General features: G+C 46.3%; 2 non-coding genes across 2 annotated transcripts; both read left to right on the plus strand.

Annotated features, from left to right (window-relative positions):
* On the plus strand, window positions 1-71 carry trnag-gcc (transfer RNA glycine (anticodon GCC)). Its single transcript has one exon. It is a non-coding gene; the product is annotated as a tRNA-Gly (tRNA).
* Window positions 72-9,295: 9,224 nt separating this feature from the next.
* On the plus strand, window positions 9,296-9,366 carry trnag-gcc (transfer RNA glycine (anticodon GCC)). Its single transcript has one exon. It is a non-coding gene; the product is annotated as a tRNA-Gly (tRNA).

The raw sequence follows: 9,366 nt of genomic DNA on the forward strand, positions 1-9,366 counted from the left end.
GCATTGGTGGTTCAGTGGTAGAATTCTCGCTTGCCACGCGGGAGACCTGGGTTCGATTCCCAGCCAATGCAGTTCAATGCTTAGGGTGTGGTAGTGTAATGTGCATCTCTTTACTGTGTCAGTGACCTGGGTTCACTTCGGAGAATGGCTTTGCACCTTTTCTGGGTTCGGGTGAGTGAGAGTGAGCTATTCTGGTGGTGTGAGCATTGCAGGCTGCCAACATTGTGTCTGTAGGTGAATTGTAGGGGTCCAGTGCGGGTGGTAGCAAACTGAAGATGGTGTCCTTGACCGGCCTCTCAAAGTATTTGCTTATTATTCAGGTGAGTGAACAGGATGCCAGTCGTTCAGAAATGTTACCTTGGTCTTTTTAGGTACAGGGACAATGGTGGATGTTTTGAAGGAGGAGGGCCCTCTGCTCGGGGAGAGGGAGAGATTAAAAATGTCTGCAAACACACCGGGCAGTTGTGCCACACACTCTCTGAGTACCCGCCCTGGGACGCCGTCCAGTCCCGCAGCCCTGCGGCTGTCCACTCGTTGGAAACACTTGCACACTGCAGCCTCAGAGACGACGGGGATGCAGGTCGCATTGGCGGCTCTCCTCGGGGGCTCAGTGTTGGCGACATTGAACCGAGCGTAAAAAAGATTTAGCTCCTCTGGGAGAGAGGCAGCGATGTTGGCAGCACCACTGTGTTTAGCTTTGAAGTCTGCGATGGTGTGCGGACCTTGCCATAAGCTGTATGTGTTGTTGGTGGAGAGTTGTGTCTGGATCTTGTCCCTGTATTGTTGTTTTGCTGCCTTGATGACTTTGCGCAGACCGTAGCTGCATTTCTTGAGTTCCTGGTGGTTACCGGCAACACAGGCTCTGTCTCCTGCAGTAAATGCTGCTCACACGGAACAGTTGATCCAGGATTTCTGGTTTGGATAGACCCTGACCGATATTTGTGGGACAATATCCTCAATGCACTTCCAGATGAAGTTCATGACTCCTCTATGAACTTGGAGACATTCTTATCCTGAAAGATATTTTGGCTAATGTGATCAAAGCAGCCCTGTAGCATGGAGACTGGATGGTCGGACCAACAGTGGATGGTTTTAACTACGTTTCAGCTTATGCCTGTACACGGGCAGAAGCAGGATGGGGGAGTGATCAGACTTCCCGAGCGGTGGACGGGGGAAGCTTTGTAAGCATTGTGGAAGGGAGAGTAGCAGTGTGTGAGTATGCTACCCTGCCGTGCTCCCCTGGGTGTGTTGACAAAACTTCAGAGAGACTTTAGTCAGCGACGTTCGATTGAAGTCTCCGGCAACGATGAAAGCAGCCTCCGGGTGTACATCTCCAGGGTGCCGATGGTCTCCTACAATTCCTTGGGACCAGGTCAGTATCAGCCTGCTGCAGAATATACAGCTGTGATAATAACAGCCATGAACTCCCTAGGCAGCCAGGAAGGTCTACACAGCAGCACGAGACACTCCAGATCCGGGGAACAAAAGGATTTGCGGGCATGCACGTTCCGGGGGTCGCACCACTCACTATCGACCATGAAGCACACCCCACCTCCTTTACTCTTCCCAGAGAGATTTGTCGACCTGTCCACCCGACAGGGAGAACCCAGGGGATTCGATAGCGTGGTCCAGTATCTCCTCCGTCAGCCAGGTCTCCACAAAGCACAAAACGTTACATTCCTTTGTTTCCCGCTGGCAGGAGATTCTGGCTCTCCGTTCGTGCAAATTATCGTCCAGGGACTGAGCATATTCCCGGAGTAGGCCAGGGAGCGGCGGCCGATTATCACGCCGTCTCAACCTCACCAGGGCATGGACCCTTCTCCCTCCCTTCGGCAGTGTGAGAAATTAGCCTCACATCGATTGTGTAAATAGGGATTTCCAGTGGAGAAAAGGTGGCATTTGTGGGTAAATTCCATCTTCCCGATGCTCAGAAGAATCAGTTGATCATGTCTGATGTGACTATCAGCTTCTTGAACAAGAAATGCAAAGGAAATTGCGGAAATGAGCAGAACACTGAAAAGTTGGTAGAGAGCTCACAACATGGCTGCCGTACATGGCACCATCTTGGCCACTTGGAGACTCTCCACTGTGCTTTTTGTCAAAGTTTTTTGGTGACATGTCAAATTTGCACAAACTTCTAAGAAAGCAGAGATGCCATTGTGCCTTCTTAGTGCTCAGTCTTACGTACTGGTCCCAGGGCAGATCCTCTGATGTGATAACGCAAAGAAATTTAAAGTTACTGACCCTCCCCAACTCCGATCTCTTAATGACGACTCCCAGCTTCAATCTCGTGTAGTCAATCATCAGCTCTTTGACTTTGCTGACGTTGAGTGAGAGGTTGTTGTTGTGGCACCAGAGTGCTTAAGGAAGTAGCCCAAGAAATAGTGGATGCATTAGTGATAATTTTTCAAAACTCTTTAGATTCTGGATTGGTTCCTGAGGATTGGAGGGTGGCTAATGTAACCCTGCTTTTTAAAAAAGGAGGGAGAGAGAAACCGGGGAATTATAGACCGGTTAGCCTAACGTCGGTGGTGGGGAAACTGCTGGAGTCAGTTATCAAAGATGTGATAACAGCACATTTGGAAAGCGGTGAAATGATCGGACAAAGTCAGCATGGATTTGTGAAAGGAAAATCATGTCTGATGAATGTTATAGAATTTTTTGAGGATGTAACTAGTAGAGTGGATAGGGGAGAACCAGTGGATGTGGTATATTTGGATTTTCAAAAGGCTTTTGACAAAGTCCCACACAGGAGATTAGTGCGCAAACTTAAAGCACACGGTATTGGGGGTAAGGTATTGATGTGGATAGAGAATTGGTTGGCAGACAGGAAGCAAAGAGTGGGAATAAACGGGACCTTTTCAGAATGGCAGGCAGTGACTAGTGGGGTACCGCAAGGCTCAGTGCTGGGACCCCAGTTGTTTGCAATTTATATTCATGACTTGGATGAGGGAATTAAATGCAGCATCTCCAAGTTTGCGGATGGCACGAAGCTGGGCGGTAGTGTTAGCTGTGAGGAGGATGCTAAGAGGATGCAGGGTGACTTGGATAGGTTAAGTGAGTGGGCAAATTCATGGCAGATGCAATTTAATGTGGATAAATGTGAAGTTATCCACTTTGGTGGCAAAAGCAGGAAAACAGATTATTATCTGAATGGTGGCCGATTAGGAAAAGGGGAGGTGCAACGAGACCTGGGTGTCATTGTACACCAGTCATTGAAAGTGGGCATGCAGGTACAGCAGGCGGTGAAAAAGGTGAATGGTATGCTGGCATTTATAGCGAGAGGATTCAAGTACAGGAGCAGGGAGGTACTACTGCAGTTGTACAAGGTCTTGGTGAGACCACACCCGGAGTATTGTGTGCAGTTTTGGTCCCCTAATCTGAGGAAAGACATTCTTGCCATAGAGTGAGTACAAAGAAGGTTCACCAGATTGATTTCTGGGATGGCAGGACTTTCATATGAAGAAAGATTGGATCAACTAGGCTTATACTCGCTGGAATTCAGAAGATTGAAGGGGGGATCTTATTGAAATGTATAAAATTCTAAAGGGATTGGACGGGCTAGATGCAGGAAGATTGTTCCCGATGTTGGGGAAGTCCAGAACGAGGGGTCACAGTTTCAGGATAAAGGGGAAGCCTTTTAGGACCGAGATGAGGAAAAACTTCTTCACACAAAGAGTGGTGAATCTGTGGAATTCTCTGCCACAGGAAACAGTTGAGGCCAGTTCATTGGCTATATTTAAGAGGGAGTTAGATATGGCCCTTGTGGCTAAAAGGATCAGGGGGTATGGAGAGAAGGCAGGTACAGGGTTCTGAGTTGGATAATCAGCCATGATCATACTGAATGGTGGTGCAGGCTCGAAGGGCCGAATGGCCCACTCCTGCACCTATTTTCTATGTTTCTATTCAGTCAGATTTTCAATCTCCCTCCTGAGTGCCGATTTGTCACTGTGGGAAAAGGAGTCGACTTTCTGCCAAATAAAAATCTGGACTGGCATCTCATTATTCCAGGATACAGATGCCACTGGTGTGATAAATATTTGCCAACTGTAGAAATTGTGTATCTTATGTGCAGACACTCCTGTACCTAGTGTCACTTTATGGACATACGATCAATCTATGTACATGTTAGCTTATGTATGGATATTTATTATTTTTAATTATCATATTCTCAATATTCAAAGTACATTTATTATCAAAGTATGTGAACTGTATACGACCCTGAGATTCGTCTTCTTGCAGGTGGCCACAAAACAAAGAAACAAAATGGAACGCAGTAAAAAACTCTGGACAACAAGGACACACAAAAAGAACAAATCAGGCAAACACTAAAAAATGAACAAATAACCGACAGAATATTAACGGCAGAGTCCCCGAAAATGAGTGCACAGTCACAGAACCGTTTCAGCACTGAGACGAGCGAAGCCGGTCCAGGAGCCGATGACTACAGGCCACAGCCACGGTACCAGTTCAATGCTGGGACGAGCGAAGCCGGTTCAGGAGCCGATGACTGCAGGCCACAGCCACGGTACCAGTTGTGACGAGAATACACATAAAATTAAGATGTTTGCTGGCCTGGGTTAGCATCAGTGACATCAGCAAGTGGTCTGCCACCTGCCCTCAGGGGAAGGAGAGATAAGGAACAATGGAGCAGCGTCTGGAGATGTGTAATGAAGGGACGGGAGAGAGAGCTGTCTGGAGTGGCTCCCCCTTTGAACCCTGAACTGTTTGAAGTGGTGGACAGGCGATGCCCCAGCAGTGGGATAAAAAGGGACAGGTTCGCTAAGGCAGGACACACACGCCACCCGAGGTAACGAGATCCTGGAAGCGGTACGCCTCTCACGAGTTGGTGGGAAGTACCAGACAATGGCCAGGGTGGAAAGGTACGATCAGCGGGAACCCGGTGTGTGTCCGCCCTTGCCTGGGTGCCGGATTCACTGCAGAGGATCGACCGCATCTGGAGGAGGGGTCACAGTCGGTGACCTCAGGTGACATCACCAAGGACCCGCCCAAAAGCTGCTTGTGAGCCATCTCGCCGGTCTGTGAGTGAAGCCGTGTCTGAATGATCAGTCGTTCTCATTCTCTCTCTCTCCCCCCACGTTGTCCATCGCCATGGCAACGATTACTGCGAACTGAAGTACTAAACTGGACTGAACTTTGAGTCACTTTGAAATTTGGTCATTTACCCCTAGACAACGATAGAGCTTGATTGATGCTGTTATCTTAATTCTGTGCACATGTGTGTTTATCATTGCTGAACTGTTGCATTTATTATCCTTTCGATTACTGTGTTGCTTGTTTCTTTAATAAAACTTTCTTAGTTCTAGTACTCCAGACTCCAACTGAGTGATCCATTTCTGCTGGTTTGGCAACCCAGTTACGGGGTACGTAACACAGTTCAATGCTGGGACGAGCAAAGCCGGTTCAGGAGCCGATGACTGCAGGCCACAGCCACGGTACCAGTTCAATGCTGGGACGAGCGAAGCTGGTTCAGGAGCCGATGACTGCAGGCCACAGCCACGGTACCAGTTGAATGCTGGGACGAGCGAAGCCGGTTCAGGAGCCGATGACTGCAGGCCACAGTCACAGAGTTACTTCAGCACTGAGGCAAGTGCCGATACTTGCAGGCCACAGCTGTGGTCAGTTCAGTGCAAACCCCACGGGGTAGTGAGCTGAATACTGGCTCGTCCTCCTTCCCCCTCAGCCTTTATCATATTTCGCATTTTTGTGCTGCATTGTAGCCAGAGAAACAATTATTTTGTTCACCTTTCCACTTGTATACTGGAAATGACCTTAAACTATCTTGAACTTGTAATTGATGCAAAATATATACGTTTCCCTTGTGAATCATACCTCGCTGATGTTATGTGCCTACAAGAAAATCTTTCATTGTACTTGTGGATATGACAATAAACTTGACATTGATAATGGGCTGAATACGCAGCAAAACGGAGTATCTGACACAAAACTAAACTGAAAACTAACTGCGTCACCAGGGGTCTCCCATTTATATACGTGTTGAGAACAGGTCATCATGTGACCTCACTGGCAGGAAAATTACATCATGTGACCTCCGCAAGACCATTACATCGTCCTCATAAGACAGTCACAAGATATCCATGAAGTATGTAACATAACATTTTAGTTTAATGTGTATTGTCTATTTGTCGTGTAGTAATTGCGTTAGTCACTGGTTTGTATAGCTCTGAATCTGTAATAAAGATATTTTGTAAATAAAAAAAGCCTTTATCATATTTTGGTTTTTGTTCATCAGATCCAGAGTAACAATTATTTTGTTCACAAAACTACTTGTATACTGGAAATTACTTTAAACGAACTTGAACTTGTAATTGATGCGAAATATATATGTTTCTCTTGTGAATCCTGCCTCGCTGATGTTTTGTGCCTGCAAGAGATTCTTTCATTGTATTTGTGGATATGACAATAAACTTGACGTTGATAATGGGCTGTCAACTGAAAGTGACGACTGAAACTTTTCCAGAGAAATGTGTAAAAGGATGCCTCATGGATGAGCGACGATCGAGAGCGACAGGTCTGTGACCCGGAGAGGATCTCGCCAGGTTGAGGTTGATCCAGAGTGGGGGATGTCTGAATAGACTTAGTGATTTTTGAAAGATGTAAAACTGCTGAAAGAGTTGTGGAACCAATGAGTTAATAGAACCATTGACACATAGAAAACCTACAGGTCAATACAGGCCCTTCAGCCCACAATGCTGTGCTGATCATGTACTTACTTTAGAAATTACCTAGGGTTACCCATAGCCCTCTATTTTTCTAAGCTCCATGTACCTATCCAGGAGTCTCTTAAAAGACCCTATCGTATCCGCCTCCACCACTGTCGCTGGCAGCCCATTCCATGCACTCACCACTCTCTGTGTAAAAAAACTTAACTCTGACATTCCCTCTGTACCTGCTTCCAAGCACTTTAAAACTGTGCCCTCTCGTGTTAGCCACTTCAGCCTGGAAAAAAGCCTCTCATACGATCAATGCCTCTCATCATCTTGTACACCTCTATCAGGTCACCTCTCATCCTCCGTCGCTCCAAGGAAAAAAGGCCGAGTTCACTCAACCTATTCTCATAGGGCATGCCCCCAATCCAAGCAACATCCTTGTCAATCTCTGCACCGTTTCTATGGTTTCCACTTCCTTCCTGTAGTGAGGTGACCAGAACAGAGCACAGTACTCCAAGTGGGGTCTGACCGGGCTCCTATATAGCTGTAACATTACCTCTCAGCTCTTAAATTCAATCCCATGATTGATGAAGGCCAATGCACCATATTCCTTCTTAACCACAGAGTCAACCTGCGCAGCAGCTTTGAGTGTCCTATGGACTCTGACCCCAAGATCCCACTGATCCTCTACACTGCCAAAAGTCTTACCATTAATATTACTATTAACATTAATAAAGTCTTACTATTATGCCATCATATTTGACCTACAAAAATGAACCAGCTCACACTTATCTCGGTCGAACTCCATCTGCCACTTCTCAGCCCAGTTTTGCATCCTATCGATGCCTGGTGTAACCTCTGACAGCCCTCCACACTATCCACAACACCTCCAACCTTTGTGTCATCAGCAAATTTACTAACCCATCCCTCCACTTCGTCTTCCAGGTCACTTATAAAAATGACAAAGAGTAGGGGTCCCAGAACAGATCCCTGAGCCACACCGCTGGTCACTGACCTCCATGCAGAATATGACCCGTCTACAAGCATTCTTTGCCTTCTGTGTGCAAGCCAATTCTGGATCCACAAAGCAATGTCCCCTTGGATCCCATGCCTCCTTACTTTCTCAATAAGCTTTGCACGGGGTACCTTGTCAAATGCCTTGCTGAAATCCATATACACTACATCTACTACTCTTCCTTCACCAACGGGTTTAGTCAATCTTCAAAAAATTCAATCAAGTTCGTAAGGCACGACCTGCCTTTGACAAAGCCGTGCTGACTATTCCTGACCATATTATACCTCTCCAAATGTTCATAAATCCTGCCTATCAGGATCTTTTCCAACAACTTACCAAATTACTCACTGTTCTCTAATTTCCTGGGCTATCTCTACTCCCTTTCTTGAATAAGGGAACAACATCTGCAACCCTCCAATCCTTCAGAACCTCTCCCGTCCCCATTGATGACACAAAGATCATTGCCAGAGACTCAACAATCTCCCCCCTTGCCTCCCACAGTCATCTGGTCCCAGTGACTTATCTAACTCGATGCTTTCCAAAAGCTCCAGCACATCCTCTTTCTTAATGTCTATATACTAAAGCTTTTCTGTCCACTGTAAGTCATCCCTACAATCGCTAAGGTCCTTTTCTGTAGTGAAAACTGAAGTAAAGTATTCATTAATTACCTCTGCCATCTCCTCCGGTTCCATACACACTTTTCCACTGTCACACTTGAGTGGTCCTATTCTCTCACATTTTATCTTGTTCTTCACATACTTGTAGAATGCCTTGGGGTTTTCCTTAATCCTGTCCGCCAGGGCCTTTTTGTGGCCCCTTCTGGTTCTCCTAATTAATCTCCTTCCTGCTAGCCTTATAGTCGATGTTTCAGGCCGAGACCCTTCATCAGGACTCCTGGAGATGCTGCCTGGCCTGCTGCGTTCACCAGCAACTTTGATGTGTGTTGCTTGAATTTCCAGTATCTGCAGTATTCCTGTTGTTAGCCTTATAATCTTCTAGATCTCTGTCATTACCGAGTATTTTTGAACTTTTTGGAGGCTTTTCTTTTCCTCTTGACTAGATTTACAACTAACTTTGTACACCACTGTTCCTGTACCCTACCATCCTTTCCCTGTCTCATTGGAACGTACCTATGAAGCACACCACACAAATATCCCCTGAACATTTGCTACATTTCTTCTGTACATTTCCCTGAGAACATCTGTTCCCATTTTAAGCTTCCAAGTTCCTGCCCGATGGTTTCATATTTCCCCTTACTCCAATTAAAGGCATTGCTAACTTGTCTGTTCCTATCCCTCTCCAATGCGATGGCAAAGGAGATAGAATTGTGATCACTAACTGCAAAATGCTCTTCCACTGAGAGACCTGACACCTGACCAGGTTCATTTCCCAACACTAGATCAAGTACAGCCTCTCCTCTTGTAGGCTTATGTACATATTGTGTCAATGATGTTTAATGATGTTTGTTATGGGACAAGGTGGTGAACCTTGGAGTTTTTTGAAGGAACAGGAACACTGGAATGGGCAAAGTTGTGTCTGGTGTGGTCTGTCCTCTGATGTACTTAATTTGGTTGATTTGTTAACAGTTGCATTGGTGGTTCAGTAGTAGAATTCTCGCCTGCCACGCGGGAGACCTGGGTTCGATTCCCAGCCAATGCA

This window comes from Mobula hypostoma, chromosome 28 (assembly GCF_963921235.1).
Source record: "Mobula hypostoma chromosome 28, sMobHyp1.1, whole genome shotgun sequence".
Lineage (NCBI taxonomy): Eukaryota > Metazoa > Chordata > Chondrichthyes > Myliobatiformes > Myliobatidae > Mobula > Mobula hypostoma.